Source organism: Octodon degus, unplaced genomic scaffold, assembly GCF_000260255.1.
Source record: "Octodon degus isolate 3935 unplaced genomic scaffold, OctDeg1.0 scaffold00194, whole genome shotgun sequence".
Taxonomy (NCBI): Eukaryota; Metazoa; Chordata; class Mammalia; order Rodentia; family Octodontidae; genus Octodon; species Octodon degus.
In genome coordinates, this window is record NW_004524770.1 from 3,790,714 (window position 1) to 3,805,344 (window position 14,631).

The following is a 14,631-nucleotide window of genomic DNA, read 5'->3' on the forward strand; positions in this document are numbered from 1 at the left end:
AGAGCAACACACATCTAGGGACCAACTAGCTTGGGGAATGCCAAAACCCAGCCCATGTCCCCAGCCCGAGACTCCAAAGAGCCAACTCTGCTCCAGAACACAACCCAACCCTGCACCCAGCTGAGGTCAGGGATACTGTCTCTCAGCTCAGCCTCCTGCTGCCCAGGTCCCCAGATCCCCAGAAGTGGGATTCCAGGAGCAGCCCGGTAAGCCACCCCCAACCAATAGCCTCCACGCTTGCCAGTCCCTGTCATAGCTCCTGACGCCCTCCAAGGCACACACAGGAAATCACAGAAGCCACAAATCAGCCCACAGACCCACAAGGCCACGTACAATGAGACTATTTCTACAGCACAAAGTCTCCTACAGTTAAAAACACTGGGCAGGTCTTCATACAGTTACATGGATAACCAAGCTATGTTAAGAGGGAAACAGTCCCACGTCACGAGAGATATACCCCATGGTACTTTTCATAGCCCAACCACACAAGTGTGTGCACTTTTTCTATGTAGCTGGATGTGTGGATATCCAAACAGATCATTCTAAAGGAGATGCCCATTAATAATAATGCTGAAAAAGGTGGAGCTGAGGATGGGAATGGGGGGCAGCAGGTGGGAGACCCTGGGGCAAGGGGTCCTGAACTTCATCTCGAATGCTTCCATCTCCTTCCCAGGGAGGGTGTATGCGTGTATTAACAGCTAATTAATACAACGCCTCTTTCGCAACATGGACCATGTGATACAACCTTCTGTGAAATAGATGGATAGGACCATTTAGGACAGAAAGAGGAAGAGAACACATTAAAAGCTCCTAGTAGCATTTAAGTGTGTTTTGGTCCTCATTTAAAGGAAAATAATTGGGTTATTTGTAGAAAGAAAGCAGACTCTGAAAATATGTCTGATCAACCACACCAAGCTGTTACCAATTCGCAAATTTTTCAAAGCACATTGCCCCTAAGCCTTGGGATTTTCTTATTGGAAATGTTCCACGAAGCTGAGGTTGCTAAGCAGTGAGGCTGGGATCCATCAAGACAGTGCGCAACTCTGTGAGTTCGTAGCCCCTTTTCAATAGCAGTACAATTAAGGCAATTTACATTGGGGGGCATCAGCAAATGTGGAAACTCGGGCAAGGTACAGATTAATGCTCACAGCGTAAACAAGGCAGGCAGCAGCAATCGAGACATCCTGCCCAGCCCCACCACCTTCCCTGTGGGTCGAGGATTAGAGAGGGCCAGAATAAGAGCGCCCGAGGCAACAGTGTGAACCAGGTCAGCCAGCACACAGCATTGCAGTGGGACACTGAGGTCTGCCCAACTCCGGGCCAGGGCTTATGTCTAGAAGGCCCCCCATAGCTTCACATGTGGGGCTTTTCTGAGGTGGACAAGAGTGCATGACGTGGTCAAGAGTGTGTGACAGCTGAGTCAGTCCACTGGCGGCTCTAAGGCAGCCCCAGTGTGGGGGGTGGGAGGACATACCCAGGTGTTGCGGCAGCACCCAGAAGATTCGCAGCTCGGATGAGGCAAGGCTGCTGCTGCCGCCTGCTGCCGGCTCTGCCAGAGCCTGTCTCTCCTCTGTGACTCCCCTCTGCCCTGCTGCTGTGCTTTGGAGCAAGCTGACTATGGACTTCAACCTCTCCAAACTATCACTTGAAATAAACTTTTCCTCCTTCAATGTGTGGGTGTCAAATATTTTGTCCCAGCAATATGAAAAGTAACTAAAATACTTAACTGTTTGTTCCTTTTTTCCCCTAAAAACAGCCCTAATTTTCATGTCATGTAACTTTTGAATCCTCATGCAAAGTAAAAATGCAGGGGTCTTACTCAACTACTAAGAATCTACAAGACGGTTATGACAGAACACTACACCAATCCCTAGATTACCTTGTCTCAGCCACACTGACTGGTTCAAGGATGCGCATGTGACCCAAAGGCATCCAATCATAATGGTTCTCTGGGCTTGTGTCTAGAGAGCTGAAACATTGTATTTAGCTTACATGGACCTTCACCATTGCTGGCAGCCTTCTTGTGACCATGAGGAAAGAACTTGCTGGAAAGTAAGACAAACAGATAGCAGACAGTAGAGCTGACGGGGAGCAGAGGAAACAGGCTAGTACATCTTTCGAGTCCTTATATAACAAAAATCTGCATCCTATAAGCCAAGATATTTTTGCTTGTTTAAACTAGTTGGACTTAGATTTTATGTCACGTCCTTCCAAATGTGTGCTTTCTGGTAGGAGAACACAGATTATTAAAGTGTGGATCATGCACAACTTTGTGCGGATGGTAATTTGACAATGCCAATTAGGATTTAAAATGTGCGTGCCCCTTGCCCCATGAATCTATTTCCAGGAAGGAATTTATCCTGTAGAAACCTTCACCCAATTATACAAGGACGTTTTCTCCCAGTGGTCTTTGCATCTTGGCTTGTAATAGTGAAAAATTGGAAACAACCATACCTCTATCGACATGGAACTCATTAGATAAACTATGGCCTTCTCATTGTCCAGAACAACAAAGAAGAGCTAAAAGACACTGGGTTGGTACATAATTCCTAAGGGAAGTGTCTAGGGTTTGGTGTTAAATGAATAACAAATGGCACAAGAATATTCTGCTTTGATCTCATTTTTGTAAAATAAATAAATAAGATGCTGGTGTGTATCTATAGAGGAAAATGTTCGGAGAGGGCTGGAGGATTAAATGGAAAGGATTTCACTTTTACAGAATACATAAAAATTCAAATGCTGCAGAAATCTAATGAGGATACATTGCTTTTACACTTAAAAAAAAGGAAAAAGGCATTTTCAATTCTAAAGTGTATAATTTGTCTTGAGGTTGTTGATCATAAGTAACCCTGAGATACTAACATTAAGTGAAACCCTCCAACATCCTGTCCGCTGCTCCTGGCCAGCAGAATGCCGAAGCGTGTGTGCTAGCCATGCCACCATCACGGATGCCAGGGGCCCGGCTGGTGTCCTGTCTCACCCACGTGAGTTGGGGTCGCACCTTTTGTCCATTTTCACACACTCACCATCCTATGTCTTGACTGTGTCTCTTACTAGAATGTTCGTAAGGCATACTGGGCACCTTTGCCTTTCTGAGATCCCAAGCTAGCACTTCTCAGTGAGAAAGTATTTCTTGAGCAGCTGTTATGTGTAGGCATGGAGAAAGCTATACTCTGGGGGCTGGGACAGTTCTGGAACCCAGTGGGGAAGATGCCAGATATTGAGGGCCAGGTCAGAGGCAGTGGCCTGCTGGCCACAGAGCTTCTGCAAGGAGTGCAGCTGCAGGGGAAGCCTGAGCCATGTTCACCAGGCAGGCGGACCTGTGGAAGCTGAAGGACTCCCAGTGGGTCAGAGCAAAGAGGGCATGGGAAAGGGACAGGGATTGGGAGGAGGGTGCGCATCGGCTCTCTAAAGGAAAATGCAAACTCCGAGGATGATTCCGTTTGTGTTTGCTTTCACTGTCGTCGCAGGCATCTCTCGAGCACATCCACGCCTGTGGGTCTCAGTCACACCTTACTATACTCCCATCTTCCTCTCCCTCCTTCGACCCCTTCCTATTCTCTAGTAGGCTTATTTCATTGTCTCGTCTTGTTTTCTTGCTTATGCTATGCAGAATAAGGGCTCTACGCCGACACACACACACGGCGCAAGCACACGGCACGCTCGGCTCAGCCCTGCCCAGCGCGCTCGCTGCCCTCCCCCTCGTGCACTTCCTCGCGGCTGAAGCACCGTCTGCCTCTTTCCTGCTCCCGCTCTTCTCCTCTCTCTCGGATCCCACACACGCAGAAACGCTCGAGTGATGCGCTGCCTGGCTGTCGGAGTCGGCCTCACTCCGACCTCCAGTTCATCCGCTTGCTACACATGACCGGGCATTGCTCTTCTTAGGGTAGATGACGCTGCACTGGGGGTAGTTAGCGCACCTTCCTTACCGGCTTGTGGGAGGGTGGGCACGTAGGCTGGTTCCACGTCTTGTTCATGTGAATTGTGCCACACAGAATGTGGGCATTCGGGAAGCCCCACGGCCGCCGACTGCAGCTCTGCCAGGCATGTCCCGAGGAGCGCGAGCCTGGACTGAATGGTGGCTCTATTTTTAGTCTTGTGAGGAATCGCCATGCTGATTTCCAAAGTGGCTGTGCTGACTTACAGTCCCTCGAGAGTACAGAGCGGTTCACTTTCCTCCACATCCTTTCTGGCCCTTATTGTTCTTTATTCTCCACGACAGCCATTCTAATAGGGGGTTTTAACCCAGAGGATTGTAAGCATATCTGCCCAGTGGGTAACAGAGGGACCAGCGACTATGGCAGACCCACAGTCTGGACAGAGACGATGGAGGCAGGGATGACCTCTGGAGACAGGAGCAGGGTGAAGCCTGTGTGCTACCTGGGCTTTGACCCAGAGCCACAGAGGCCAGGGGGCAGTCAATCAATGTATCTATCAATCAATCAATCAATCCCCCTCCCCGAGGACTGACCTGAACCCAAGGCCTCATGCACGCTGGACAAGCTCTTTACCAGCTGCTACCCTCCCCTCCACCTGCCCACCCTGCAGCCTGGCCCTTCAGGGTGCGGAGACGGACCCCCGTGGTGAGCTCTGGGCTCACACCACCAGAGCTCCTTCTCCACATTCCTTCCACACCATTGGAAAGACCCTCTGAGGAAATTCTGCTTAAACCACCTGTTTCAATAGGCCACTGTGTCCTGTCGGATAGACCTGCTGCCTGCCACTCCCACTTCTTATGCCACTCATGAGAGGGGCAAATACACCCAAGGGAACCCCGCCTCTGTCACCCCATAACTTCTGGGAGCCCTGGTTCATCCTTTCTGACCTTAGAGCCACTGCCCCTGGGGCCTCTGCTCCTGGTTCGTGGCTCCCTTCCTAGGCTTCTTGCCTCGCCTAGCTGGTCTGGCAGTTTCTTACCCTGTTTATACCACTGTTGCTTCCTGGAAGAAGAGTAGCGAGTCCTCACCCCTGATAACCCATGGCAGTGAGAAGCCGGTGCCTGGCCCAGGCCAGCTCTTGGTAAGAGTTAGAGGGTCAGAGCCCCTCGGTCTGTGCCATGTTTGCAGTTACAGAGGTTCCCTGACCTGTGTTGGAGTTGTGCCGGTGAAAAGCACATTTAACCCCGACATGCAGAGCACCCTCACTTATCTTTGCTCGCCTTGCACGTGCTCAGAACGCTTGCATCCCCGACAGTTGGGCAGACTCACCTAACACAAAGCCTGCTTTCTAATGAGGTGGTGCTTGTCTCACGAACACGACTGAAGGTTAAAAATCCCAAAACAGGATGTCGCATGAGCGGGCTTCGTCACCGTGCTGAAGCCAAAGGGCCCACACGCAATCGCAGTGGTCTGAGCCTTCTCATTTGGTCTCCCCCGCAAGCTCCACCCTCTCCAATACAGCGGGCACCAGTCCCATGTGGCACCAAGCATTGCCAGTGCGAGCCTTTTGAGCCAAAAGGGCTTTCGCACAAATGGCATTGCTAAGATTTCAAGATAAATATAAAATGGCTCATTAATATTTTACATTGATTACATGCTGAAATTATAATATTATGGATGCAAGGGGTTTTGTAAGATACATTATTAAAACTAATCTTACCTGTTTCTTTTTATCTCTTTTCTTAATGCCTTCTAGAAAACCTTAATTATATGAATAGCTTGCTTTGCACAAGGGAGGTTTAGATCAGGGACTAGCAACCTTTTCTGTGAGCGGCCTGAGAGCGAGTATTTCTGGCTTTGGACGCCAAATGCTTTCTGTCATGACTCCTCTGATCTGCCTATGTAGCTTCAGCAAATGATGGGCTGGGTGCCAATAAAACTTTATTTACACTGCCAGGTGATGGGCAGGCTTTGTCTGGGGCTGGACTTGCCTGAGCACGCTGAGGGCATCTGGGAGTCCATCTCCGTTCCTTCTGCCCTCTGCACCTGACACCGGCCAGCACAGGGGAAGCACTCTCGAAGTATTTGGCTAATGAGTGGTTGGCTTTACCTAAGTCTGGCTGCCCAGGGTCATAGTAACTGAGTGACGGACAGAGCGCCAACACTTGCCCCACGTCTCAGTCTCACTGAACCCAACTCCAAGGCCCAGCTTCTGAGGAGCTCAGGCTAGGAGCAAGGAAGTCCACTGCTAGAGGGCCCACTCTCCACCTGAACTCCGGAGCCCCTCCTCTTCTCAGCAGGCCTTGGAACCTGAGCACTATGTACAAATGTTCTGCTTCCCAAGGGATCTCTCGGGAGCCCCTCCAAGTGGCACCCTGGGCGCTCCCACACAGCATGCACTCACTGGGGGCCTTGGCCTGGCATGGAGCTGCATCTCGCTCGCCCAGGGTTTGCCGTGTGCTGCTTCTCTTCCCAGAGACCTTGCCTCCCACCCAGAGCAGCCAAGAGCTACAAGGGCACTCTGGAAAAGGGGGCAATGCCAAGTGTCCACCCCAGCCATGAGGAGCAGCAGGACTGCAGTTGAGAGCCATATCTGGATCCCTCTGCCAGGAGAGCCCAGGATGACAGTCACAGCGGGTGACGTGGTCCACTGCCAGGGGCTGGGCGGTCCCTCCACAGTCACCGGTACAACTCACTCCTCCCACAGAGTGGCCCCCACAGCTCTGACCTGGGTCAGAGTGCAGGGCTGGGGTGCAGCGCAGGGTCTCACTCAGTTCTCGCCCTGTGTCCTCTGCCCTGAGGGGCCACAGCCCTGCTTTGCTCACCTGGCACATGCTCAGAGCGCTTGCATTAGCCTCCAGGGGGCCAAGCTCACCTAACACAAAGCCTGTTTTACGGGAAAGCACTGAGGAACGGATCTTACTGAACACTGCTGAAGGCTAAAGCGCCAGGGTGGTTAGTGTATTAAGTATGTTTCCCCCTGACAGCACCCCATCCGTGACTGGGGAGTACTGGTCAGTAACTGGGGAGTACTGGTCAGTAACTGGGGAGTACTGGTACCTGCAAGCATGCTGCACAGAAGGAGGACCACCCAGGAGCTGCTGCCCCTCTGGGGGGCTGGGGTGGAAGGCTGAGGAAGCAAGACACAAAGGGCCTTGTAGGGGGTCCACACTGACCTCGCGGACCCCAATGGGAAGAACTCAGAAGAGGTGAGGGGCTGGGGTGGGAGGAGGGAAGAGGGAAGGGAAATTGCCTTCCCGGAGAGGGCAGAGCTGAGGTCTTCAGGCGTCAGACTGCTGGCAAGGCGGCCATGGAGATCACCCCAGTGAGGGCAGACAGAGATCGGTAAATGGAGATCTGCCGTTTGTGCATGATTACACACATGCGCGTGCGCGCATGCACACACACACACACACACACACACACACACACACACACGAGAGGGCTCTAGTCTTCGGCATTTGTGGACTGGTATACCTTACCATCTGGCCCGCCTGGTCTCACCAGAGCTGCCAGCTTCCTGGCACCCTCTGGGCAGCTTCCACTCAGGACAGGACCACCTCGGCTGAGTTCCTCGGGTTGTGCTCTGCAGTGGTGCAGCTTGCTGCCCTGCTGGGTAACTCCCGGTAAGAAAACCCCCAGCAGCCTCAGTTCAGAACTGAGTCCCCACCCCCGAGCCTCTGGTGTAGACGAAGCCTGCAGAAACGTCTGCTTCCATCACTCACAGTGAGGGCAGTACAGTGTCCCAGAGCCGCCGTTCTGTGGGGCTGGTCCTGCACCAGGCCACTGATTGCAAACTTCGCCTACCTCTCCCTGGGAAAGGTCCAGCTCCCAGCTCCATTTTGGAGCTAACTGGACAAAAAGGGGTGAGGTGGTTTGTCCAGGATCCACTCCCAGGAACGGACAGTGCTGAGACAGACATCCTGAGGGACCCAAAAGCCCCTGCTCCCACTTTGCACATGACACTGCCTGGCTCTGCAACTTCAGCACCACGAATGCCGCCGTGCTGGCTACCCCCAGAAGTGGCATGGGTCCGGAGCTTTCCATTGAGAAATCCTGCTCGCGGCAGCCCAGGGCCTGCACTGCCAAGGACCACTCGGTTCCCTCTGGATGGGGCTGCGACTGGCCCTCGAGTCCTGCCCCCCTCCCTGCCATCAGCTAATTCTTTGAGTTTACTTGCAGACAAACTTCATTTGGGTATACAAGGAAGTAACGGCAGCCTTTTGATCTGAACAAGGCGCACATGCTGCATTCCGTGGTTTATGAAACAGTTTTAGACTAATTATTTCTGACAACCTGCAAACGTTTGTAAACTTCTCCAGGAAGGAAAGGCATGGTGACGCCTCCCCTGACAAACAGAAGAGGCTGTCTTTGTGCTCTGCGCCTGCTGTCTTCCCCTGGGAGAATTCGGAAGCCTTGATCTTCTAAGGGGCTCCGATTTCCGCTGAGATACAGAATTAATCAAATCGTCCTCCCAGCCTTTGTGAGTTAAATTTAACTACGCAGGTGAAAAGCCACAGTGGTAGGCATTGTTCTCGGTGGGCCACCTCTTTTGCTCCTAGGCCTGACGGCCCAAGCCCGTCCTCCTGCCAGCACACCCGCTCGAGCTTTCTCGCTTCTAGAGTCTTCCCCATAACTGTACAGTTGGTGATCAACAAGTCTAGCAATTAAAAAGAAGCTGGATTCTTCTGCAACTTCACCATTAAGAAAAACTACCCTCAGATTACAGCTTTTGGTCTTGTAGCCAGCAATCCAAGCATTCAAGAAAGCCCCCAATCCTGGAAATTAAAAATTTACAACTACAGAATTCCAGTGGGGCCACCTGAGAGCGCAGGGCTCCAAACCACAGAAAAATAGACTCTGGGTCCCTCAGAGGCGGATTCACATTTTAATAGCCTTTTGATTATTTACCATTGTTAATTCAAGTGTACGCACAGAAAGCAGGTAAAATATTGCAAAGTCAACCAGCCCTTAATCCCTGGCTAATCCCTGGTCAACTAACTATATCCTTTCTTTATTAAAAAAAAAAAAAAGGAAAAAGCATTATGAATCTTTTGTTGAAAACAAATCGCTGACACAAGGAAAGGATTGTTCCTTCCCTCGAGACCGGGACCTTGGCTCTCACAACGTGGCCACACAAAAGGGATGATTCCTGGCTTCGCGTGAGTTTTTCGAGGGCACCAGCGAAGCCCTCATTATTTTCAACATAAATCTGCTTTGTGATTTTTGAATGAAAAATTCCTTTTCACCTTTATGACTGTAAGAGAAAATGTTCTTTATATGCTGTGTTAGGAACTGGTCACAAAAGTGGTCACAAAAAATGTACACTTTGCCAAGCTGGTTTCTCTCTAAAAAGGAAACAAAGGTTCACTTTAGGTTTTAATTTTCAAAATCTGACCATTAGAGGGAGATGGGATGGGGATTTCTGGCATCACCTCCTCGGGCTGCTCTCAGCTGGGCAGGCATGGAGGTGAGTGTCCCTAGGTAGATTGGTTTGGGAGGGGAAGAGCGACATCCCAACGGACTAGGGCCACAGCTGGCCCTGAGGCAGCTCATGGAATCCAGAACAGAATGTCCAGCCTTGCGGGGGCGAGCAGCAAGCGGCAGCTCCCTGGGGACCCAGCCGGCCAAACGTACCTGGGGGCCTGGATGAGCCCTTGGTGCCAGGCCAGCCTCCCTGGGAGAAGCAGGGTGCAGCCTCGGGAGCCTCGCAGCCTGCCCAGACCTTTCTGGGGACAACAGGAGCTCCTGGCTCTCTCTGGAGTCAGCCACACACCCAGCACCCAGCTCCAGCACATCCCCGCATGTCACCTGTAGAATTCTTGACTCAGTATCTTTCTGTACACACCTGGAATAATATGACCATTTTTGGAGGCATTTCGGAGGGCGATTTGGCAGCACCCATCTAAATCATGTCGGCAATGCCTTTGCCCACAGATGCCACTTCCCAGAGGTGCTCACATGTCTGTGGGTGGACCCAAGGACAAGCAGCCCACTGCTCTGGTTATGTCAGAGATCAGGGGCAACTTAACTCAGTGGGGAGTGGATGAGTAGACCAAGCACAGGACAGAATTCTGTTCAGCAGGGAAAAGAACCAGAAAACATTGGTAAGGAAAAGATCTCCTGTTAGATTGCTATGGGAAAGAGATATAAACCACTCCATAAAGCAGGCAAGCATTTGTACAGAAAATGGCATGGGTGGGCATGTGTATGCCTCCCAAGCTTCATCTGCACAGAAGTAAGAGTGGTGACACAGTGTGGCCGAGGGCTGGCTGGCATCCCTCAGAGAGGGACAGAGGCAGAGGTTTTGCTATGCTCCTTTCCACACAGTCACTTGACCCAGGTGAGTGTCCTATCTTCCAAAAAATAAATAAGTGCATGATGTAGTAAAAGGAAGTCACTTATAAGTCCAAAAAGACATTAGAACTCTATATACCAGCAAATGGAAAACCACACCACTTTCCTTAACTATGGATAACCTTAAGAATAGATCAAACAAGGAAATGAGCTGTCAAGCTGGGAAAGGCAGGAGGGAGCAGGGCACGACGGCATGTCCGCGTAAGCCCAACACTCAGGGAAGCTCAGGCAGGAGGATCTAAAGTCCCAGTGGTACAGCTCTCCTGGGTTTAAGCCCCAGCACTGAGGAGAGGGATGCACATAGCTAAGTGAACGATGCCGTGTGAAGGGCTATGCGCGGAGTGACTCCAGCATGGTGGTGTTCCAGGAAAGGCAGGACCCTGGAGACGCACAGGAAGAGTGGCTGTCAGAGGCCGGGGTCAGGGAGGAAGATGGTGCAGCGCAGAGCGGAGGCGCCTTAGGGCAGGGTGGCTGCTCTGTGCAAGCCTGGAGGGGTGACAGCATCACTCTGCTTTAGTGTCACTCTCCAGGATGCTAACAGCAGGAGACCTCTTGGGTAGATAGGGGACAGGCTTTTGGTGACAGTGATACATCAAAGCAGTTCATCAGTTCTAGCAAATGCCTGGCCCTGCTGGGCACAGTGATGGGGCAGGCGGGGACAGAGCATCCTAGAGCAGAGGACCTGGAGACCTTTGTGTACTCCACCCTGCGTGCTGTATACCTGCACACAGAGCTCAAAACACAATCCTAGTTTTAAATAGTTAAGACAACACTAAACAGCATTATTGGCTCCTGGGGATAGTCGTCGGCAGACACTGCCATCCCGAGCCTACCCCGCTGGGAAGGGGAACACAGGCGGTTGGGGGAGCTTTCCATGCAGAGCCGTGGGAGGCTGAGAGAGGCCGAGGGAGTGAGTGCCCCTCTGTCCTTTGATTCCACGTCTGTGCAGCACAGATCGGCCTGGATGACGCCCCTCCAGAGCGCGAGCAGCCAGTCGCCCCAGGCCTTTTCCTCTTCCTTTCTCCCCAGAGGTCAAACTGCTTCCGTGAGTTGCGGCACAGACCCCGGGTGTGCGGCTGCTCATTATTAATGACTGCTGTAGCAGCTGGACATGGAGCCTGAGCCGGGTAACAAGCAGCACACATACACAGAAATGTATTAAAAGCACCACGGTCCGCTCTTCAGCTGCTGCTGCCCAAGGTGAGCCCAGTGTTGTCAACAACCTGTGTGTGATGGTGCCTCAGCAGTGACAGGTGAATAATTTGTATCTTATTATTTTGAGCTGAAGCTAACAGTCCATGCAATCAGATGCATCCGCCAGCTTTCCCAGACAGACATGGGCTTTCTCTTTGCTGTCTGCACCGCATGTGCAGCAGCTGATCAACAGAAGTCTGGATCAGCCGGAGTGCAGAGCCCATGCCCTCAGGAGCAGGATTAGACGGTAGCCATGGAGATCACAGGGTGACCACGGAAAGCTCTGTGCAGGGGTGGCGTGGGGCACTCGCTGCCAGGAGTCTGACCAGAGACTCTCCTGGGTCTCTGCCAGTGCTCCTGACAAGCAGCTCGGTGGAAGGGTGAATTCTTTATGAACACTGGGCCTGCTAATGCATCCAGTGGTGTAGGGAGGTGAGGCAGGCCCAGGGCACTGGGGTTATCTGCGACTCCTAGCTTTGTCCTTTCTCTGTGTCCCGTAACAGAGGTCTGTCCTCTGCATGAGGGGCAGCACTGTGCGTTCTGGGCCTGTCACCCACCCATGTACCACCGCCCTGGTGTCACTCGGACAGGATGGGGGGGCCATCTGTCTGTCCTGCATGCTCGCTGCAGCCTGCAGCTCGAGCCTGGAGCTGTGAAGGCCATCATTCCAAGCCTGCTCCCCAAACCTGCACCCCACATTAGGGGATGGGGAGAACTGATGGCTATCCTGCTCTAACATAGACCCCATTTCACTCATGCTGACCATTGGCGGTTCGTGACACTGGGCTTTGGGCCAGCACAGTCCTGGGGCTGATGCCCTCCGTACCTCTCCTGGCCCATTAGCCAGCACAGAGCTGGGCCCTGTCACCAGGCCTGTGTCTCCAGCCTCTGCACGAAGATCACAAAGTTCCAAGCACAGGACTTTCCACACGGGTGAACAGGTGCTATATTAGGACCCTCTACTTGCTCGTAACAAAAAATCCCAGTATCTCAAATAGGTTTCAGGAAACAAAGGGAGAAAGGGATGCGTGAAGTTCCGTGGGAGGTGGATTTCCCCCGGCATCTCTGCCTCAGTGAGGGGACCACACACTAGATGAGCCACCATATGGGTGGCTTTGACCTCAAGATCTCTCTTCAGAGGGAGCTGGGTGCCCACCTATTCCTCCCCTACCTCACGACAGGCAGGAAGTGAACCTGGTATTTCCAGTTTTATTCCAAATAGGCTGTCTCAGATGGAGCCCGTCCTTGGCTTAAATACAGAGACCAGAGCACAGGACACCGGGACTTGCCTCAGGGGGCCACGTGTCCACCACGTGACTGCTCCCAGGTGGGGAGAGAGCGGCCCTCTCCAGAAAGGGTGAAATGGTGTGGGAGGCCTGCGACACAGGGAGGGCTCTTCCACGCACAACAGGCGCACCCCTTTACCCCCAGCACATCGCTGTCACGCCCGCACAGGTCACATCTGTGGCCTCCGCCTGCCTGTCCTCCCCACCAGGCCTTCTGCTGGTCCGCTTCCATCCTCCTCTCCTGCTTCAGCGGACACCTAGAGCTGCAGGAGGGATCTCACCTCAGAAAATGTGTAAACAGGGTGGGTTTGCTCACCTAACTTGGAATGAGATTCCCCAGCTCACCGCCTTGCAATACTCCCCCAGACCCGATCTCAGGAGAAGCCCACCATCACCCCAGTTGCACTGGGGTGCAGTGTCTCCCGGACTTAGGTCCCCTAGGAGCCCCTACAGGAATCAGAACGAGACCCATGCGCCTCCTGCTCCGCATCCTTCATTCCTACTTTTCTTCATCTCACTCCTCACACATTCACTGACGTGAACCTTGGCACACATAGACAACCGTGGAAAGAAGAGACAGCACAGCAAATCAATACGTAGTGCTACATTCTGCCCGGATGCTGGGGTCTGCGAAGGCCTTCAGGCCTCAGACCCGCACCCCCGCTGGAAAGGAAGGCAGCACGGGCTGCAGAGCCAGGGGAGGGCTGTCAGCGGAGCCCGGACCTGGGCATCCAGAGAGGCTGGAGAGGGGGAAAAGGAACTTGCCTGTGTGACCTCCATGGCACGCAGGCTCCGGGCCCATGAGGCCACCTGGGCCTCCGCCCTCCTCCTGGAACAAGCAGGAACACTCCAGAGGGAGCTATTTCCTGTTCAGGAGAAAAGCTGATGTGCCGCATGCTTGGAACAGACTAATCAATACTTGTCCTGCAGTTTATATAACACACAAATCTTGGAGTCCTTAATATGCGCTTTAATGAATCCCACGCCTCATACCCAGGCAGGGTCAGCCCAGAGCCGCAGTAAGTTACAGCAGAAGGTGGCAGCTCGCCCTGGGGAGGTGCGGGGCTCTGAGCCCTGGCGGCTCCACCACCGTTGGAGCGCTGTTTATGGAAGAGCGTGGTGACGCTGAAGGATGGGCCTGCCCCTCTGGACAGAGGGAAAGCGGAGAGCAAGCTCCCGAGGAACGAAGGCTTCCAAGGAAAAAGAGACAGTAAATAACCGCCTATCTACAGAGCACTGTCACAAGACGCCATCCCAAAGAATAATGTCTGGTGACATTTATTGACATGGGAGATATCCAAGGCCAGCTAGAGAGAAAGCAAAGCGCCTGTCTTTTGCTTTATTGCACTGAGCGCTGTCTGTCTTCACGTGCAGACACACACGTCTATTCTACGTACAGTCATGTACCGCAGACAACATTTGGTCACTGATGGACTGAATAATATGACAGTGCTCACCTTCGTTTGTAACGGAATGACCGCTGTCGCCTGGCGATGTCTGAGCCACTGTAGCATTGGGTCACAAGGCATCACTCCCACACTGGGATGACGCTCGTGTTAACCCACTTCCTATGCTGCCAGTCCCATAAAAGAACAGCACAGGCAGTTACATATGGCGCATGGCGCCAGGTGATCGAGGAAGTCCATGCACCATGCTGTATATGTGTCACACTTCGCAGGAGTCTCGGCTGCATCACCTTTTGATTTAATCAAGAGAGAAGTGAGAGAAAGCCTGTGGAAAGCGCCCCAGGAGTGCCTCTGTGTCATGCGATGTGCCCAGGCCGTGCCGCTCAGCAGGCAGGGTGCGTTCCACGAACTGTCCTTGGCCTGCTTCCTCACCGTGTGTGTGGCAGAAAGCCTACGGACACCATCCTAGATGGTGCTGCCCAGACAGCCCTAGGAGTGTGTGTGTGTGTG